Raw genomic sequence first — 21,651 nt, forward strand, 5'->3', positions numbered from 1 at the left:
AGTGGAGAGTTTCCCATACCTTGCCAGTGTGCTAATGACCGGCTCCGGTTTAACAGCAAAAGTCTCACTCCAAATCAGTCGAGCTGCAGTATATTTTTATTGGCTGCGTAACGTTGTATGGAAGCTACCTGGTCTATCACTCTGTACGAAGCTTCAGGTCTTCTCGGCCACGGTAATTCCCTCCCTTCTCTACGCTTGCGAAACTTGGACCCCCCTAATGGAACATCTTCGCCGGTTAGAAACATTTAGGATGGCCTGCCTATGATCCATCCTGGGTTTAACCAGGCTGCATTGTGTGAGGAGCTCACAAATCCTTGAAAGATGTGGACAAAGTCCCATCGGTGACCTCCGGCAGGCAAGGCTGCATTGCCTGAGTCATGTGGCCCGCATGGCCAGCCACCGCATGCCTAAACAGCTTTTGTTTGGTCGGATCGAGGGGGCTAAACGGGCGCGGCACAGGCTGGAGAAGACATGGAGTGATGTGGTACAGGAGGACTTGGAGCTGAGTCCACTTGCGGATGATTGGTACCAGCCGTGTCAAGATCGGCCTCTGTGGAGGAGGCTCCTGAAGGACGCTACTGGGCAGTTGGAGGCAGTCACCCTCCAACAACAACGGAGGGCGGAGGAGTGACGCTCACAACAACGAGCGGAGCGCCGGGTAGCTAAAGCACAGAAAGTTGCCACAGTAGGGGCCACGGGTGGTGCATCAGCCAGTCGTCTCAGTCAGTCGGCCTGTGCTATCTGGGTTTGCCCCGTGACCTCCTGCCAGCGGGCGTTCGACACTTCACGAGGCCTCAAGGTGCACATAGCCTGGCACAAAAGTTGTCGTGACATCACCGCCACTTAGTGGCGAATGGCGGTTGTTGTTGTTCAGTCTATGTATGTATGAGTCCATTTGTGCGTGTAACTCCATGTGTGTGTGTCAGTCGATTTGCGTGTGTAACTACATGTGTGTCTGCCTTTTTCGCCCGGGCAACGCCGGGTACTAACCGCTAGTAAAGTATAAAACTATGAACATTTTTTTTTATTTTACCAGGTAAGACACACTGAGCTATGTAGCTCTTTTCAGAAGCGACCTGGCTGTCACAAATGATAGCTCAACGAAGTGGCTTATCACGTGAAAATGTATTGCAGCCAAATACTCTAATCGCATGTTCATTCTAATGTGGAGAGAAAAAAACGAAGGACCCAGAAAAATAACCACGCGGCCATGGGGAGAACATGCAAACTCCAAATATACAGGCGTCAGGGTCGGGATCAAACCTACGACCTGCTGCATACCTAGCGAGGCAGTTAACATCTCGCCACCGTGGCGAGATGTTTGCGATTCCTCGCACCGCTGAGTCGTTCTCTCTTTAGAGGAACCTATTGTTTTTAAATCCTTTATATTAAGTTCGCTTGCTTGCTTGCGTGCTTGCTTGCGTGCTTGCTTGCTTACGACCGTGCAAATCTTTCGGTCGTTTTTTAACCCACTTCCCGTGATCCAATCGAGCTGACATTTTCCACACAGACTCGTTGTGTGGGACAATTAATTTTCGTGAAAAAAAAATTCCCAAAATTTTACACTGTTTAGGGAAAACAAATTAAATATTTAATTACCAATTGCTTAATACTGGCAGACAATCATCTGACCCATAGGTGGCAGCCATCTCAAACCAGAGGACGAGAGGACTCTAGCCGCCACAAAGGATTTATAGTGAAAAACTTTGTTTTTACGGGTTATACTTATTTGCTGGCCATAAAACAAAGACGGTCACTGCATCGCGTGCTTTCGGATGCACGTTTGCGTCTGTCTGGAATGCTCTTCCTGCCGACATTAAGAAGCCACCAAAGCTATTCACTTTTAAAACTAGATTGATAACTAATTTTTAAACGGATTTTTTTCTTGACTTAAAGCTTTCGTGACTGCAGGAATTCATATTCTTTGGGTCTTTCGGTAAAGTCATGTAGATAGGTTCAAAGAAAATAATAAAATAACAATAAAAAATACGTTTCAATCGCAACACAGGCGGTCGTCATCAGAAAAGGGGCTTTTTCAGAAAAGGGGCTTTTTTGATGACGGCCGCGAGTGTTGCGATCGAAACGTAGTTTTACATTTTCTTTGAACCTACGTGACTTTACCGAAAGATCCAAAGAATAAAGATTTTTGTGTTTAATGTTGTCCTTCCACACCTCCGATTAGCGCAGTTGCTATGTCCGGTGCAAAAGAAGTTCAACATACATATTTAGCATCAAAACACCACCGGTTTCCTAAAATAGCCTCGTGGCACTTTGACACTTCCGTGTTATGCATGTTACCTGTCACGATGACGCCGTGGGCTCAGTGAATCCCCACATCCGAAAACGACCTTGAGATTAGGAAGTTGATTTTGCCGCCATGGTCATCATTGATAGCACAACTAAATATAGCCTTCACGTTGAATTTGTTTGAACTCGAGGTGGTCGGGTTGAGCAGAGGTCAAAGTGTTGCACCGCTCAGATCTTGGGTTCGAATCTAAATAGCCACTTGTGATGAAGCCGAGTTCTGAAGTGTAAGAACTCGATAGTTTTAGCCGAGTGGCCAATGACTCTACAAAACAATCGGTCCTATTAGGATTAGTTCTCGACTGAATTTTCCCAAATTCCTGTTCTATAGGGATACAAAAAAGTGGTTTTGACTATCATACAAAGTTTACTTTCCGTGGCAGGGTATATGGAAAGAATCGCCCCCAAGTGCGTGAGCCAGATTATTTGGTAATTTTGGGACGTTTTTGCCAGTCTAAAAATTATTAAACAATCAGAATATGTTTTACCCTTTCTGGCAATAAAACAGGAGGTTTTAAGATGGTTCAAAGCTACATTAACTACAGGTAGTTGTGCCAATACATGTTTAGTGGTGATACGCGCTGGGGAAGGGATCGTGTGCCAGCGCGTAGTGATTGGCTGTGTATGTGGTGACGCGCGCTGACGGTGGAGGATCAGGGGTCAGCGCGGGGTCGTGGGTTACGTGGTGCTGATTGGCTGTGTGCCGGTGACGCGCTGAGAGGGAGTGATCGGGTGGCAGCGCGGTGTGATTGGTTGAGTAGTGTTAACACGCGCTGGGGAAAACGGATCGTAGAGATAGCGCGTCGTCATTGGTTAACTAAGGAGCGATGCTCACGTCGACGTCCGCATCAGCTCCGTCTCCCGTGAGCAGGGGCTATAAAATGGGATGCACACAGGCGTAAAGGCAGTATGTAACCAGCGAGGAATGAAGACGGGGATGAAGAGATGGGGCCCTGCGGTACCTAGTCCCGCTGTCCTAACGGGACCGGGACTCTGTGTAACCCAGAGGCGAATGCATTGTGTGTAGCCATAGGCATAGGGTCTACACGAGTCGAATGCATGGTGTGTAGCCATAGGCATAGGGTCTACACGAGTCGAATGCAGGTGTGTAGCCAGAGGCATAGGGTCTACACGAGTCAAGTGCATTGTGTGTAGCCAGAGGCATAGAGTCTACACGAGTTAAGTGGAGTGTATAGTCAAAAGAATAGAGACCACACGTTGTATTGTGACACGTCAAGATTTAATAAAAGTGTGTTACCCGTCAAGAAGTTCCTGCCGTCATTTCCAATACTTCAACTGGCGTCAGAAGTGAAACGGTCTTCCAAGCATGGATACAAGGAAGACCCGTCGGACCCACGGGATTGACCGCGGGGACAACCTTGACGACTCGGGCCAGCTGGCATCGGGGGGTGAGGACGAAGAATTGCCCACGCTGCAGGATCCGCCGACGGCGCCGGTCGAGCGACGGGGGACCGATGCCGTGCTCCGCGAGGCGCACTCCCGTCTGGCGGAGCTGCTGCTCGCCGCCGTGTCCATCCTGGCGGAGATCAGCTCGTCGGGAGGAGCGGGGACGGCGGCGGACGTTCTACAGGGTCGCCCCGCAGATTCCCGCCAAAATGACTTGGCGATTCCCGCCATTTCATCTGCGCCGACTTTTGGCGGGAACGGACACCACCACGTGGCAGCGGTTCTCCAAGCGCGCCCGCTTACGTCACCAACGCGCGCTGCGGACCGCCATCAGACACCCGCCACTGGGGCCGCCATCTTACACACCGACGGGGCGGCGGAGAGGAACCACGAGGCGGAGGACGACTTCATCTTTCAACAGCGCCTTCCCACATTGTCAGCCTTCAAGGCGGAAGGCGGGGACTGGGGCCAATTTCAGCGCAGGTTTTTGGCGCATCAGGAGATGTCCGCCTGGTCCGACGCTACGGCGCTGCGGGCACTGCCTGCCATGCTGGACGACAACGCGCTCGCGGCCTTCACGTCCGCACACAGGTCGGACCGCTCCACGCTCAAAAATGCGCTGGCTCTCATGGCCAAGGTCTACGGTCCTCCCTCGGCGTGTCGCCATCATTTTTATGCAAGGCGGAAGGCGGACACGGAGACCGTGCTCGCCTATCGCACGGCGTTGCTGGCTCTCGCCGACGCCGCGTTCCCTCGTATGGACGAGGAGGGCAAAGATGCGATGGTTTTGGAGCAACTGCTCAAGTTGGCGCAGGACCTGGGGGTCCCCATCAACACGGCCGACGAGATCGATATTTCTTCCTTGCGGGTCGCTACAAGTATACAAGCGCACGAGGTCCTTCAACGTAAACAGGGGGTCGTCTGCAACGCTGCCGTGGCCTCAGCTCCGGGCCCGGTAGTCACCGAACCCCAAGTCGCCAGCCCACGAGAGGAGGCGTTCACCGCGGGACGACCGGGGGACTGGAGGTCGGGGGGTCGTTCGCCTCTGCGATCGGCCCGCAAGCTGGAGCAACCGAGATCTCCGACGACCCTCATCACGTGTTATAACTGCGGCCTCCGGGGCCACGTGGCGTCCAGTTGCCGCGCCCCACGTCAGCGCGCCATGGGACCTCGGCTGGACGACGAACAAGGCCCCAAGTCATCCCTACAAACCCCGGCAAGTCACGGCACCTCACATGCTCGGCCCGCATACTCGACACGCATGGGCCGTCGCGTTGCGGCGGAGGAGAGCCGGTTAGGGTTCGGGGATTCGGTTCGGCGAGGGGGGTTCGGCCGGGACCGGGGAGACATTAAATGGTCGGAGTTGGGGCACAGAATAGTGACTGCCTCAGCGGGTTCATCCGTCGTTACGGGATCTATTGATGGGGTCGAGGTCAGGGTGTTAGTGGACACGGGGCATCGGCGACTATTATATCGGACCTCATTTACAACATTCTCCCTGTACAATGTCGTCCGCTGCTTCCAGTGGATGTGCCATTTTACGCCGCTAATGGGGGATCGTTGGGCATTATCGGTCAGATTAGGGCGTCCATTTGCATTGGAGATATCAAATTGTCGGGACCCGTTTTCGTTTCGTCCTCCCTGGCGGTTCCTTGTCTATTGGGCACTGATTTTTTGGCAAAAATGCCCATCAAAATTCTCATTCATCAGCGTTGCATTGAACTACCATCGGGTCGCCGTATTTCATTTTTGACGAACCCTACTGAAATTCGGACGGCGTGCGCTACGATACAAGCGTTAGCAACACAGACCGTGCACCTGCCCCCGGGTTCACAAATGTTAATTCCCCTCCGGTTGCGGAAACCATGGGTGAGGGAGACCTCGGATCAAGGCATGCTTTTGGGTCCTTCTAATAGGGCTGTTGGAGGTCTCGATTTGTCGGTGGCTCACACTTTGGTTGGGGCTGACAGGGATCCGTTTGTGATGGTTTTAAACGCTGGGTCGCGGCCGGCCGTCATTCAGCAGGGCACCGTGCTAGCTCACGCGGCACGGGTCCCTGCGGAAGAGCGGCTGGTTGCGCAGGCTGATCCGAGCCCCACGCAAAACGTTAAACCGAAGGAGGACCTCGAATGGGTCGATTCGCTGTGCGCGGACTCTGACGATTTGTCAGCGGTACAGTTGGGTGCGCTGCGTGGGTTGCTGATAGAATTTTCGGATGTGTTCAGTAAACATAAGTATGACATTGGGTGCACGGACCTGTTACGCCACCACATTGAAACGGGCGATGCGGCACCGGTCAGGCTAAATCCCTTCCGACTGAGTCCTGCTGAGAAGGAACATGTTCAGTCGGCCGTTAACGATATGCTAGAAGCCGACATTATTTCGCCTTCTTCCAGTCCTTGGGGAGCACCTATTGTGCTCGTTAAAAAGCAGGACGGGTCCTTGCGATTTTGCGTAGATTTCCGCCGCCTGAATAAGATCTCTGTGGCCGACGCGTATCCGCTCCCCAGGATGGACGAGTCCCTCGATGCATTGTCCGGTGCGCGATACTTTTCAACTCTTGATTTATTATCCGGATTCTGGCAGTTGCCACTCGACGAAGAGTCTAAACCTAAGAAAGCATTTCGGACTCCAGGGGGCCTGTTTCAGTTTAACCGGTTACCCATGGGACTTCACTCCTCTCCTGCGACGTTTCAGCGCCTTATGGAGTTGGTTTTGTCGGGCTTGCAATGGGATACATGCTTGATTTACCTTGACGATGTCATTGTTTTCAGTAAAACGTTTGAGGAACACCTCCAGCGATTGAGAGGGGTGTTCTTGCGAATGCGATCAGGCTAAATTAAAGTTTAAACCGGCCAAATGCCACCTTCTTCGTAAATCCGTTAGATACTTGGGTCACATTGTCGACTCTTCGGGGATTTCTACCGATCCCGCGAAGACGGACTGTGTCAGTTCATCGCCGATGCCCACGTCAGTTTCGGACGTGCGCAGTTTCATCGGTTTTGCTTCTTATTATCGCCGATTCGTTGAGCACTTCGCCACCATTGCAAAACCCTTGCACGCTCTAACGGCGAAAGGAGTGAAGTTCCGATGGGGACCGGAGGAGGAGGCTGCATTCTGCTCCCTCCGGGACGCCTTGGTGGGTGCCCCACCCTTGCGCTATCCTGACTTTGCGAGTCCCTTCTTGCTAGACACGGATGCTAGCAACACGGGCATTGGGGGGGTGCTGTCCCAAGTCGTTGGGGGGGTCGAACGGGTGGTCGCCTATGGTAGCAGGGTGTTGTCGCCGGCAGAGCAGCGCTACTGCGTCACCCGTCGCGAGCTGCTTGCCATTGTTTTTTTCGTACAACAATTCAGACCATATCTCTATGGTCGTCACTTTACGGTCTGGACGGACCACGCGGCGCTCCAGTATTCATTGCGGGTCGCCCAGCCCTCGGGCCAATTGTCACGGTGGTTGGAAGTCCTCCAGGACTATCAGTTCACGACTACATACCGTAAGGGGTTGCGACACACAAATGCCGATGCTCTGTCACGATTGTTGCCTTGTCACAAATGTGCGTGCTTATCGGGATCGGCGCGCTGTAAACCGCCAGTCACGGAAGGTGTGGGGGCATTGGTTGCGACCGCGGGCACACCAATTGGGGATGTTCCCGCTACCCCAGGGGGTCAGGACTCGCTGCTCTCACTGTCGCTGATTGAGTGGGGCCGTCTCCAAATGGCGGACAGCTCCCTGCTAGCATTGCGCCGCAGGACGGGGGGTTCCGAAGAGGACCAGGAACGGACTGGCTCCTACGTACTTAAGCAAGGCCTGTTAATGAGATGGGACAGTTTGTCCCGGCGGCACGCGATTGTGGTGCCTTCTGCTGTGAGGGGGAAAGTTGTCTTGGCCGCACACGAACGCCTCTTGCATTTGGGAGTAAACAAAACGCTTGCCCTGCTTCAGCGTGACTATTATTGGCCGGGGATGGGGAGTGACGTGGTGAATATTCTGAAGGGATGTGTTGAGTGCGCCAGACGGAAACCACCGCCCGTGGCAGCTAATCCACCGCTGCAATCTATTCAGGTCTCGCGCACTAACGAGCTCGTTGCGCTCGATATTCTGGGGCCTTTTCCAGTCACGCCTAGGGGTAATAAGTACCTGTTGGTGGGGGTCGAATATTTTACCCGGTGGCCTATGGCGTGGCCACTCGCCAACCAGTCGGCGGCGGCTGTGACGGACGCCTTTGTCCAGGGCTACGTCCTGGACAAGGGGGCTCCCGAACGCTTACTGACCGACCAAGGGAACATTTTTTCAAGTAAATTGCTGCAAGAGGTGTGCGACCTGTTGGGTACTAAGAAGGTGCGTACCTCCCCGTACCACCCGCAGACGGACGGGATGGTGGAGAGACTCCACAGGACATTGACTTCTATGCTGTGCCAGCAGGTGTGTGAGGCACATGTTGATTGGGACCTGCAGGTCCCTGGGGTCCTCGCCGCGTATAGAATGGCCCCCCATGCAGCTACGGGATTTTCCCCGTTCTATCTGATGTACGGTCGGGAAGCCGACCCGCCCATGGAAACGCAGCTGGGCCTGCCCGCACCACGAACTAATTCGAAATTGGCAGAGCATATTAAATTTAATATTCATAAGCTGACGGAGGCAAGGGAGGCCGCACGGCTTAATTCGCGGGCTCGCCAAATTGCAAACGAGTGGTTGCGTGCACGGAAGGTGTCCGTGCACAACTGGGAACCAGGTGACAGGGCCTGGCTGCATTGCCCTCAGGCACCTTTGGCTACGTCGCCTAAATTGTTGAAGCCATGGCGGGGACCCGTGGAGGTCGTGCGGGTTGCACGCCCCCAGTGCGTTCAGATAAAATGGGGAAAGCGCCGTTGGTACGTCCACCCCTCCCGACTGAAACCGTTCTCGCCTCCATATGGCCTCCCCTTGTGTCGTGAGGGCCGAGCATGTGACGTGACCGACGACCCTAAGGGGGAAATGTCTTTGCCTGATCCTCACATGTCTCCGCCTGATCCGCTCCCAGGTGTCTCGGAACGGACAGCTGCCGACCACCGGCGGCCGGATCTGCGCGGCGGGGCCGGTCCTTCCAGGCCCGATCCGCGCCGTCTAGAGCTGCCGGAGCCACCGGACGGTCGTCAGCGTCCCGTCCCATACGACGGACCGGCCAGACGGACTCGCGCTAGGTCGCGCTACTTTTTATGACCTACCACGTGAGGAGTCGAGGCAGCCGGAGCGCCTCGTCACTGCGTTTAGTCACAGGGACACTTGGCGTGTTCGTTTTCTGGAGTTCGCTTTTATTGTGTTGTTCGTCGGGCTGTACATTGCTTCTTATTTAAGTGTTGCTGTTATGTTGTTGTTGTTGCGTTACGGGGCACACTGGGGGGTGGGGTTTTTTTTTATTGCGTTGACGTTGGGTTGTGTTGTTGGTTAGCAGCCGGGCCGGCTGCGAGCTATGTGGGAGGGGGTGATGTAGTGGTGATACGCGCTGGGGAAGGGATCGTGTGCCAGCGCGTAGTGATTGGCTGTGTATGTGGTGACGCGCGCTGACGGTGGAGGATCAGGGGTCAGCGCGGGGTCGTGGGTTACGTGGTGCTGATTGGCTGTGTGCCGGTGACGCGCTGAGAGGGAGTGATCGGGTGGCAGCGCGGTGTGATTGGTTGAGTAGTGTTAACACGCGCTGGGGAAAACGGATCGTAGAGATAGCGCGTCGTCATTGGTTAACTAAGGAGCGATGCTCACGTCGACGTCCGCATCAGCTCCGTCTCCCGTGAGCAGGGGCTATAAAATGGGATGCACACAGGCGTAAAGGCAGTATGTAACCAGCGAGGAATGAAGACGGGGATGAAGAGATGGGGCCCTGCGGTACCTAGTCCCGCTGTCCTAACGGGACCGGGACTCTGTGTAACCCAGAGGCGAATGCATTGTGTGTAGCCATAGGCATAGGGTCTACACGAGTCGAATGCAGGTGTGTAGCCAGAGGCATAGGGTCTACACGAGTCAAGTGCATTGTGTGTAGCCAGAGGCATAGAGTCTACACGAGTTAAGTGGAGTGTATAGTCAAAAGAATAGAGACCACACGTTGTATTGTGACAACAGCAGCAGCTGTAGCAACAACAGCAGCAGCTGCAGCAACAACAGCACCTGCAGCAACAACAGCAGCAGCTGCAGCAACAACAGCAGCAGCTGCAGCAACAGCAGCAGCTGCAGCAACAACAGCAGCTGCAGCAACAACAGCAGCAGCTGCAGCAGCAACAGCAGCAGCTGCAACAACAACAGCAGCAGCAGCTGCAGCAACAGCAGCTGCAACAACAACAGCAGCTGCAACAACAACAGCAGCAAGATGGCGGCGGCGTGTGCGGCCACGTGTGCGTTGTGCTGCATGGGTGTGGGCTGTGCGTGAGAGTGGGTGAGGGTGAGCTGCGTGTGAGTGAGCTGTGTGTGTGTTTAAATTTAGTGTTTTAAAGATGTCAATTCACCTGCTGTGTATCTTACTACTGTCCCTCCCGGCCATATCTAGTGCCACACTCAACTCTACAAATGGCTACCCGCGTTACTTCGCGTCAATACTTATTGCTAAATTTGCAACTACACCTGCTAATGAAACAACTTATAGACACTTCTACACTCCATCATTATATCCTTTTAAACCCTATCTTTGTCCCATTACTTCACCAGCACTCCTTCCAAACTTCATTCTGCTCTTAAAAATAACACCATCTGTGAGCTGCTGCTATTCGTCCAAGGTTCGTCGCTCTTCATCCTTTCACAGAAAATACCTGTGCAAACTATTAATTCTACTTTTCTTATTTCTGGGTGGTATTGAGCTTCATCCTGGACCAAATGTAAAGAACTCATATAATTCTGTAGATTTTTCTGGCAGAAAAGGTGTTGGTGTTCTACATGTCAACATCAGAGGGCTTTTGATTAAATTAAGTCAACTAAAACTAGAAGTAGCAAATCTTGACCCGGACATATTTTGCCTAACAGAAACATTTCTCACTCCTGCCGTCAATGACTTGCAGATTACGATTGACAACTACAATCTTTTTCGGCTTGACCGAGGATCTAAAGGAGGTGGAATTGCCATCTATGTTCGTAATACTATTGCATGTTCACCAGCTCACTCCTTGTTTAAAAAATGTTGCTTTGAAGGTCTGGCTCTCAGAATAACTCTCCCTAATAATCAACACATATTGGTAGTGTGTTGCTATAGACCGCCTAGTGGGAAGGATGTTGAAGCTGCATCTGCACTGAGAGAGCTTCTTGGGGGCCTCCCTAAAGGTGAAATAGTTTTAGTGGGTGATCTAAATTGGAATTGGCTAAACCCGCCGGCCGTGGCCACAAACTTTGCAGATGAATTTAACCTGTTTCAATTAATAAATGTCCCCACAAGACCCAACCTAAAAAATCCGGGACAGTCATCTCTGCTTGACGTCCTATTGACAAATGCCCCTCACAATTTCGCACTGACTGGTGTTCTAGGTAATAACCTTAGTGATCACTCCTTCATTTTTGGGGTGAGATCATCAGCCAGACCCAAAGCCCCCCCTAAATTGGTTGAGAAGCACTCCATGAGACACTTCAGCACTCAGGCATTTACTAATGATGTGCTTCACTCGGATATTGACAAGGTCTGTGATATTCCAAACCTGACTACGGCTTGGGATACCTTCAGGTACACGTTTCTCCAAATTCTTAACAAACATGCTCCGTTAGTTAAATTTAAAACTAAAGGCAACCGTCCACCATGGTTTGATCCTGTGATTACAAAGCTCATGAAAACTAGGGACAAGGCTTGGGCATGTGCTCAGAAAAGTAATTTGGTCAATGACTGGCTAGAATACAGGATTTTAAGGAATAGATGCGTCAAAAAAATACGGCATGCAAAAAATAACTACTTCTCTTCCACTCTCCTTGAATCTCATGGAAATGCCAGGATTTTCTGGAAAACAATCAAATGTATCGAAAAGGCATCCAAAACAGATCATCTGCCCGTTCAGCTTAACCGAAATGGGGAATATTTTTCAGATCCCCAAAAAATAGTTGACAATTTTAACCTTCATTTTTCTGAAGCTGGTACCCTATTTGATAATGTATTGGGAATCACCCCTGCTCATGCAAATTCCTACACTCCTGTCCAAACATTAAGCGAATTTAGTTTTCAGCCAATCCACGAAAGTAATGTTCTGAAACAACTGTCCTACCTCAAAGGGTCCTCCTCTACCGGAGCAGATAGTATTCCCGTCTTTGCTCTACTAACTGTTGGTCACCTAATATACAAACCTATAGCCCATATTTTCAACCTGTCCATCAAAGAAGCATCAGTTCCTCTAGAATGGAAACATTCCTATGTTCGTCCACTTCACAAAGGGGGCCCTAAAGATGATCCAAATAACTACCGACCTATCTCAATTTTGTCCCCATTGATGAAAATTTTTGAAAAATTATTGACCTACCAAATTAGCAGTTTCCTGTCCGCCAACAATCTATTACATCTAAAACAATCTGGGTTCCGAAAAAAATACAGCACCACATCTGCTGCATTAGACTCTCTGAATCACATTTACAGTAGCCTTGATAATAAGCAGTACTGCGCCTGTCTTTTTCTTGACTTGTCAAAAGCTTTTGATACAGTAGACCACAACGTCCTGCTTAGTAAAATAAGTTGCCTCGGTTTTTCCGAAAACACAGTAAAATGGTTAAAAAATTACCTCTTTTCTCGCACCCAAACTGTATTCACAGATGGTTGGAGGTCAAACAGTGTTAAGATAACAAAAGGGGTTCCACAGGGTTCCATTCTCGGCCCCCTCTTGTTCTCTCTTTATGTAAATGACTTGGGCACTGAACTGGATTATTCCAGGGTAAATCTTTTTGCAGATGACACGGTACTAATTACTGCTGGCCGCTCTCCGGATGACGTGATTGCTAAGCTCCAGAGTGATTTCAACAAACTACAACATCAGCTAGTTGCTCTTAAACTAGTCCTAAATCCTGCCAAAACCAAGGTGCTATGCTTCTCACCAGGACTAAAGCGGGAAGTTATTTTTCCCCAATTACATACTGTAAATAATGATCAAATAGAGCAAGTCAAGATCTATAAGTATCTTGGGGTCATCCTGGATTCAAAACTGAATTTTGAAGATCACATTGATTATATTGGGAAAAAGACAAAAATTAAAATTGGTTTTCTATATCGACACAAGCACTGCTTCCCTCCTATGTTCCGTTTGGAATTGATTAAAGCTACCGTACTGCCTCTACTTGATTACTGTGACATTGTGTATAAATCAGCCCCAAGTACTGTACTGAAGAAGCTTGACTCAATGTATCACTCGGCCTTAAGATTTGCATTGAACTGCCCATATAGGACTCACCACTGTGATCTCTACATTGGGTCAAACTTAACATCTCTGAATGTTCGACGGCTTGTGCACCAGATCTTATTTATTCATGATGTACTTGCAAAAAAATCTGCAGATTACCTGCTGGATCTCGTCTCTGTTTCAAAGAACAAATTTGACCTAAGGTCTACACTCATTTACCAGCTTAATATTCCCTATTGCCGTACATATACTGGAGGAAGGGCCTTTGCTATTGATGCCCCCAGGGTCTGGAATGCTGTTGCAAATAAATTGAAACTTGAGTCACTACCTATGAGATCTTCACTCAAAACTGCTTTAGAGGAGTTGTACACCCCTAGCTGCCAGTGCTATTCAGTGACCTAAAATAAAATGTTTCGCTCCGGATGATCGCTACAAAGTATGACCTGTGTTTTGATTTAGTGTGCTGATCTTAAAGGTGCATTGAAAAATTACAATACTCCAATTGATGCTCCTGCTGTTGTGGAGTGACTCATGCAGCCAGCTATGGCTGCAGGGTTTTGGTAGTACATGTTGTTTATGCCATTTATTGTGAAAATTCCGTCAGTTCCTATGATTGATTTTTCATTGCCTTCATGGCTTTATTTTGGTGATTTCGAAAAGTGTATTGGTTTAGCCATGTTTGTGTTGTTGTAGTACAGAGTTAGACTAATGGCCTTAATCTAAGTTGTCTTGTGATTGTTGCTGTTGTTTGACTTGCATCCCACTGGGATTTTTGCACACAGCGTTGGTGTACGGTGTTTTTTCTGCAATATTTTTGCTGTCTTTTCTTGGATTTTCTGTTTGCACTTAGTCACATATTCACTTTAAGATGTTTTTTTGTTCATGTTTTTGTTTTTTGTTTGTTGCGGTTGTACCCGATTCAAGAGCTGAATGGCTCACAGGGCTATACCTAATAAATGAACTTAATAAATGAACTTGAACGTCAAGATTTAATAAAAGTGTGTTACCCGTCAAGAAGTTCCTGCCGTCATTTCCAATACTTCACATGCACACAAACAAATTCGCTTTGATAATATACTGATTGTTTCATCGCATCATTTGGTGTTACTGTGTTGGCAGTTGTAGACAAGCACAAATAACAAATTAATCGTTTTGGTCAATGACGCGTCCTTAAAAATAAAACACACACAATAGGTGACGTTTTAGACAATTACCTTTACTCACAGCACATCGAGAGGCCAGAGAAGTAGAGTGGATAAGAAGTGCATTCAGCAGTTTATACACCGTGGGGCCTCGTAAGAATCATACTACATCATAAAAATAAATCTCCCTAGCATCCTGACGTGCATGATTGTTACCCCTCATCCCACGGCATTGAGCGGGTTGGTATGTAGTGACGTCATCAAATGCCCCCCCCCCATCCCCCAACTATTCACCCTGGCAGAATATAAAGACAAATGCTTTGCGAGCTGGCTTACTGGAGGAAGGGTCACGTCGACATGACGCGCGGGCTGCTAGTAATAACATAAATACGCCAGTTACAAGCGGATTTCAACAAAGAAAGACCTCTAAAGCAGTCATCGCGGCCCTTCCAGATATCCGGAAATCCTTTGTAATTACGCCCGCCTGCTCACGCCACGAACGGCACACCATCACCACCCACTCGTCACCGACTTAGCGTATCTATTATTCTATGTAACGACCACGTGCTGGTCGTTAGAGGCCGTCCATAAATGACGTCATGCACCTAGGGGGGGGGTCAGACATTTGTGACGATGTGTGACGAGGGGGGGGGGGATGAAAAATGTGCAACTTCAAATAAATATAGGCAACACGTTCTACTTAATTAAATATACTTTTTTTTATAAATGTTTTCGCCTACATCAGATTGCGGCGCCACATTAAATACGCACTATGTTTTATTTTATTTTGGGGGGAGGGGGGTGGGGCAGAGCTTTGTGACTTTATATTTGAGGTGAGGTCTGACTTTTTGTGGTCAACGCAGCGAGCTGAAGTCTCCACAATGCTTATCGTACCGTTGACTTGACAAATCTACTCACCGGCCCGTCTATATGTATGGCACGATCAACGATAATAATATCCATAATATTATTGTTTTCCCAAAATAATGTTTTTTTTTTACTAACGATTCAGGTACACATAGAGAGCCTGCATGGGAACTGACACCTGCAGTAGAGACAACAATGCAAAGTGCAGTGGTTATTATCAACGTTTTGTATTTTGAACCTGTGTTTCAATAAACTTTACATCGCAAAATTTTCACTCAAAGCTTTCGTGATTGCAGGAATTAATATTCTTGGTTCTTTCGGTAAAGTCACGTACGTAGAAAAATAATAATACAAAATAAAGTGAATAAGAAATAATAAAAATAAAATAAACAAATAAAATAAATCTTAATTTGGAGCTTTCGTGACTGCAGGAATTATTCTTTGGTTCTTTCGGTAAAGTCGCGTATAAAGATAAAATAATAAATTAAATAATAGCATACGACGTTTCGATTGCAACACAAGCAATCATCATCGGGTATAATGAAATAGCGACATAAAATCTAACCAGAAAACTATAGACAGACATATAAGCAGACAGATATAACCAAGATACATAGAGAGAGAGCAACACAGGTACAGAGAGGGAGATCGTCTCTGTGGGGTGGCCTTAAATAGACAGAGGGGGGCGGAGGCAGAGAGAGGGAGGGGTTAGAGACAAAATTTGACATGTAAATGAATACGAGGAGACGCGTAGAGAAGTACGCAGGCTTAGAGGGAGAAAGAAACACACTAAAATTAAATAACCTAGCAAAGTATCGAAATGTTATGTAAAACGACACAGAGTCGAATTTCGATTTAAAGCTTTCGTGACTGCAGGGATCCATCTTCTTGGTTCTTTCGGTAAAGTCACGTAGAAGGGAAGTAATAAAATAATAAAAATAAAACATAATAAAATAAAATTCTCACGACGTTTCGGCTACAACGCAAGCAGCCGTCTTCAGGTGAAGATCGAGACACTACCAAGCTAGGAGCTTATATATACGCTGCGTTGGAGGTGCAAGAGCGCCTTAACAAAAATAATGTGCATATGAAGAGGAATTTAGCATATTAATGGTAAATGCGTAGGAGGTGGGTGGGGGGGGTTTCATAGTCATATTATGCCCATGCATTATGCAGGATCAACAGCACCAAGGGGGGGTGCAGTAGCATTAACAAAGGAAAAGAATGTTAATAGTATGTTGTTGTTTAGTAACTGCAGCTACATACTATTAACATTCTTTTCCTTTGTTAATGCTACTGCACCCCCCCTTGGTGCTGTTGATCCTGCATAATGCATGGGCATAATATGACTATGAAACCCCCCCACCCACCTCCTACGCATTTCCCATGAATATGCAAAATTCCTCTTCATATGCACATTCTTTTTGTTAAGGCGCTCTTGCACCTCCAACGCAGCGTATATATAAGCTCCTAGCTTGGTAGTGTCTCATTCTTCACCTGAAGACGGCTGCTTGGGTTGTAGCCGAAACGTCGTGAGAATTATTTTATTTTATTATGTTTTATTTTTATTATTTTATTACTTCCCTTCTATGTGACTTTACCGAAAGAACCAAGAAGACACAGAGTCGGTCAACACACAATTAACGCATAGCCTGGTCGATTACGTATTTCAAAGATTGCTGAGTTAGAATTTAAGTGTGAAAATTCCAAAGAAAGACAAAACATAAAAACAAGAGGAACGGAGACACACAGACAGAGCAGAACCTAAGAACGACAAAAAACGAGTGTAGACAGAAACAATTGCACTAAATATACAGGCAGAGAGAGAGAACAAAAAACCCAGAGAGAGAGAAAAAGGTAAACTTGGAACTTCCCCGTAGAAGTGGTTCAATCTTAATTTTGGAGCTTTCGTGACTGCAGGAATTATTCTTTGGTTCTTTCGGTAAAGTCACGTATAAAGATAAAATAATAAATTAAATAATAGCATACGACGTTTCGATTGCAACACAAGCAATCATCATCAGGTATAATGAAATAGCGACATAAAATCTAACCAGAAAACTATAGACAGACATATAAACAGACAGATATCACCAAGATACATAGAGCGAGCAACACAGGTAGAGAGAGGGGTGATCGTCTCTGTGGGGTGGCCTTAAATAGACAGAGGGGGGCGGAGGCAGAGAGAGGGAGGGGTTAGAGACAAAATTTGACATGTAAATGAATACGAGGAGACGCGTAGAGAAGTACGCAGGCTTAGAGGGAGAAAGAAACACACTAAAATTAAATAACCTAGCAAAGTATCGAAATGTTATGTAAAACGACACAGAGTCGGTCAACACACAATTTTTGAAATACGTAATCGAACAGGCTATGCGTTAATTGTGTGTTCTGGTCTGGCGGAGGACACCGCAACGCGGTGTCCTCCGCCAGACCAGAAGTCAAGGACTCGCTTCTGCTCTCTCTTTTTTTTTACGATCAGTGGAAACAAGAAGATGCTCGGTGTATTCGGCACTTTGTTTCGTTCATCATTTCGTAATTTTTTTTTTAAACGGGGCTTTATGTAGCCCTCGCTCGCTCGCTCGCTCGCTCGCTCGCTCGCTCGCTCGCTCTCTCGCTCGCTCTCTCGCTCGCTCTCTCGCTCTCTCTCTCTCACCACCGTCGGGTGTGGCTGCGTTTCACCTGAGCTCCTGCCCTAACGTTGGTGTGGATGGGGGCCTGGGCTCAGGCCGCGAGAGAGTTTCATACCGCCGAATAACCAAAGGACGATACTTTCATCCCTCGTTTTTCGGTTTTCATCTTTATTTCCCCCCACTCCCTTTTCGGATTTTCCCAGTTTTTTCCTTATTTTCCTTTTTTTGCTTTGGTCCGTCGAGCTCGTCGACCGAAAGCCCACGGTCGTTCGACTCGCGGCGAGATTTCTTTTGTGCGGAATTTTTTCCCTTTCCCCTTCCACACGCGCACGCAAGACGACGCACACGCGGCGCGACCTAACAAAGCAACGGCAACAACGACAACAACGACAACAATAACGAAAACAGCACCGCCAGCGAACGCCCCAACGACACAGCGCAAAGGTACTCTGCCACCACCATCATGGCGCAGCGCCAGCGCGCGGAAGAGGAGGACGCGAGGATGCTGAGCCTCACGCGGAGGAACGGCCTCGTGGCTTTCCCTCCACCGGAGGTGACAGCCGACGCTGTCGCCGGCGCGGTGGCCGCGTGCGTCGGCTCCGCCGGCGTCTTGGCCGTCCAGCGCCAAAACCGCGGCGTCACCGTGTACGTGGCGGAGGAGGAGATGGTGGCGCGAGTCGTGGAGAAGGGGCTCACGGTGGGGGAGCTGTTCGTGCAGTGCGCCCCGCTCGCCTCGCCCGCGGTCCGCGTGCTGCTCTCCGGCACGCCGCCGTACCTCTCCAACGCCGAGCTGCGCGTCGACCTGCAGCGCTTCGGCATGGCCGTGTCGGGCATCACAACACTGCCCATGCGAACGAGCAACGCAGCACTCACCCATGTCAAGGCACTACAGCGGCAAGTTTTTATGGTCCTGAAGAATGGGGCCGAGGAACTTGACGTTACACTCAAATACACCATAAACAAGAGCACGTACATGGTGTATGCCTCGTCGGTTGGGCTCCGGTGCTACGGGTGTGGCAAAGCGGGCCACGCCCGTAGAAACTGCCCGAGCAAGGTGAGCGGGTTGGCCGCGCCACCTGCCGCGGCGATGCCGGGACAGTGGGTCCGGCCGGAGGAGCAGCAACAGCAACAGCCGCAGCAACAACACCAAGGGCAGCAGCAGCAGCAACAACAAAAGCAGCAGCAGCAGCCGCAGCAGCAGCAACAAAAACAGCAGCAGCAGCCGCAGCAGCAGCCGCAGCAGCACCCGCAGCAGCAGCCGCAGCAGCAGCAGCAGCCGCAGCAACAGCAACAGGAGCAGCAGCAGCAGCAGCCGCAGCAGCGGCAGCCGACGCAGCAGCAGCAACAGCAGCGGCAGCAGCAGCAACAGCAGCCGCAGCAGGACGAGTGCCAGGACCGGCGGGAGAGGCAGGTCACCAGCCACGACCCGCCGGGAGCGCAACCAGCCAACGACGCGCAGGCGCGGGGGGACGACTCCGCCGGCTTCGTAGTGGTCGAGGGGAGTCGTAAGAAGCAGAGGGCCAAGAGGAAGGCGAAGAACGGGCACGTGGAGGTGGAGGGCGAAGGCGCCCCCCCGAAGCGCACGGCCGGCATCGAGAGAGACGCGGCAGGGGCCGCCCGTCGATGCTGAGAACGAGGCGCGAGGGGAGGAGATGGACCTTGGAGGAACCACCACCCCCCCCACCCCCCCCACCCCCCCCACCCAACCCCCCACCCCACCCCCCACCCCCACCCCCCCCCCCACCCCCCACTCCCCCCCACCACCCCCCACCCCACCCCCCTCCCCACCCCCCCCACCCCCCACCCCCCCCCACCCCCCCCACCCCCCCAGTGACGGACACCTGTGGCAGCGACGGGGGTGCGCTGCAGCCGGCGACGACGGCGGCCGAGGGAGCGCCCGTCGAGCCGGGTGACGAGGGTCGCCCCGGTCCGAGCGGCGTCCTGGACCCACGGTGGTGGGCAGGGGACGCTGACCCCGGGGGCGGCCGCGCCGAGCGTGCGGATGCCGGGGCGGGTGGAGGCGGCGGCGGCGGCGGCGGCGGCGGCGATGATGACGACTGCGGCGCCCTGGGAGGAGGCGGCGACGACGACGGCGTAGACGACGACGCCTACACCGTGCATGAGGGCGACGGGGGCAGCGTCTGCGGGAGCGAGTGGAGCTGCAGCCCGGTAGAACCGGACAGAAAGATGCCCGCGCAGGCCATCCTTGCCTTCTTTAGGGACAATTATGGCAAGAGGGTGGTGCCCCAAAAGATCTTCCCGGACGCGGACGCGTTCCTCTCCACGGCGCAGGAGATCTGCCGGCGGCCGGCAGAGTACGGCTGCACTCCGAGGGAACGCTACCGGATTAAGGGTATGATGACGAGGCTGCGCGGGAAGGAGAAGGTGGCCTCAAAGGTGGCCTCGAAGGCGGCAGCGTGCGTGGACCTCCCCTGAACGCCGCGATGGGGCCACGATTGATTGTTGCGACCATAAACTGCAACGGACTGCGCAGCGAGGACCGGTGGCGCCGCCTGTGCAGGCTCCTCGACGACCAGGCGGTCGACGTGGCCTTGATACAGGAAACCCACCTGGACGCCGCGCTACAGCCGAGCCGCCAGCAGATGCTGCACGGGCGTTCCTTTTTTTTTAGTAACGGCGTGGACGGGGCGGCGGGGGTCGCGGTGGTGTGCTCCCGGACTTTCGCCCCAGACGCCCTGACGTATCGGGAGGTAGTGGCTGGCCACCTCGTCGTGGCGGACATGGTGCTCGCCGGCACCAAGACCCACGTGATAAACGTGTACGCGCCCAGCAGGTCGAGGGACAGGGCCGAGTTTTTCAAAGGTGAACTACGGCGGGTGGTGGCGGAGACCGGCGGCGTCGAGGGAGCGGTCACGGTCGTGGGGGGAGATTTTAATTGCACGCTCCAACCCTCCCTGGATCGGACTGGGCCGGAACCGCACCCCGAATCGGCGAGAGAGTGGGCGGCCGTCGTGGCCGACCACGGACTATTGGACGCGTGGCGGCTCCAAAACCCGGGCCGGCGGCAGTACACTTGGAGCAGGTGCGGTGCGGGAGGGCGGCCGAGCCTGGCCAGGCTAGATCGGTTGTACGTCACGGCGGGGGGGGCCAGCCTGCTCGGCGAGAGCGGGGTGGTCCCCCCCGGCTTCTCTGATCACCACATGGTGTACGTGTGCCTGCATCTCCCTCACGGCGGGCAAGGGCGCCCGTATTGGAGGATGAACGTGGACCTGCTGGACGATGGTGGGTTTCTGGCGGCTTTCCGGGCCTTTTGGAAGGTGTGGGAGGGGAGACGGGGCCGTTTCGCCACACTCCAGCAGTGGTGGGACAACGGGAAGGCCCAGGTGGGGGTGTTGGCAAGGGCCTACATGGGCCAACGCGTTGCGGCCCGGCGTGAGGAGGAGGAGGTTCTCCGGGCCCGGGTGCTGGTGGTGGAGGAGGCATTGGGCCACCACCCCGCCGCCGAGGGCTGCAGGGAGCTGCGGGAACGACAGCGGCTCCTGAGGGCCGTCTCGGACAACGACGCGTACAGGGAATTTGTGGGCCGGAAGATGACCCACCTGTACAGCATGGACGCGCCGACGAAAGCCTTCTTCAGGCAGGGGGCCACGCGGGCCCAGCGGACCGATATCACCAGCCTGACGGGGCCGGACGGGGAGACCCAGTGTGACGGGGAGGGAATCATGCGCCTCGTCAATGGGTACTACGGTCGGCTATTTGCTGAGAGGGAAGTTGACGGGGAGGCGGTGGCAGAACTCCTGGAGGGCGTCCCCAGGTTGGCTCCGTCTGACGCCAAACGGCTGGACGAGCAGGTCACCCTGACAGAGCTGGAGGCCGCGGTGAGGAGTCTCGCCGCGGGGAAGGCCCCCGGTATAGACGGCCTCCCTGCCGAGGTGTATACGACCTTCTGGACCGAGCTCGGACCGGCGCTCGCCGACGTGCTGCGAGCGAGCCTCCGGTCGGGGGTGCTGCCG

The sequence above is a fragment of the Lethenteron reissneri genome, unplaced genomic scaffold (assembly GCF_015708825.2).
Source record: "Lethenteron reissneri isolate LAM-NWPU_2019-01 unplaced genomic scaffold, ASM1570882v1 scaffold_1864, whole genome shotgun sequence".
NCBI classification, from domain to species: Eukaryota; Metazoa; Chordata; class Hyperoartia; order Petromyzontiformes; family Petromyzontidae; genus Lethenteron; species Lethenteron reissneri.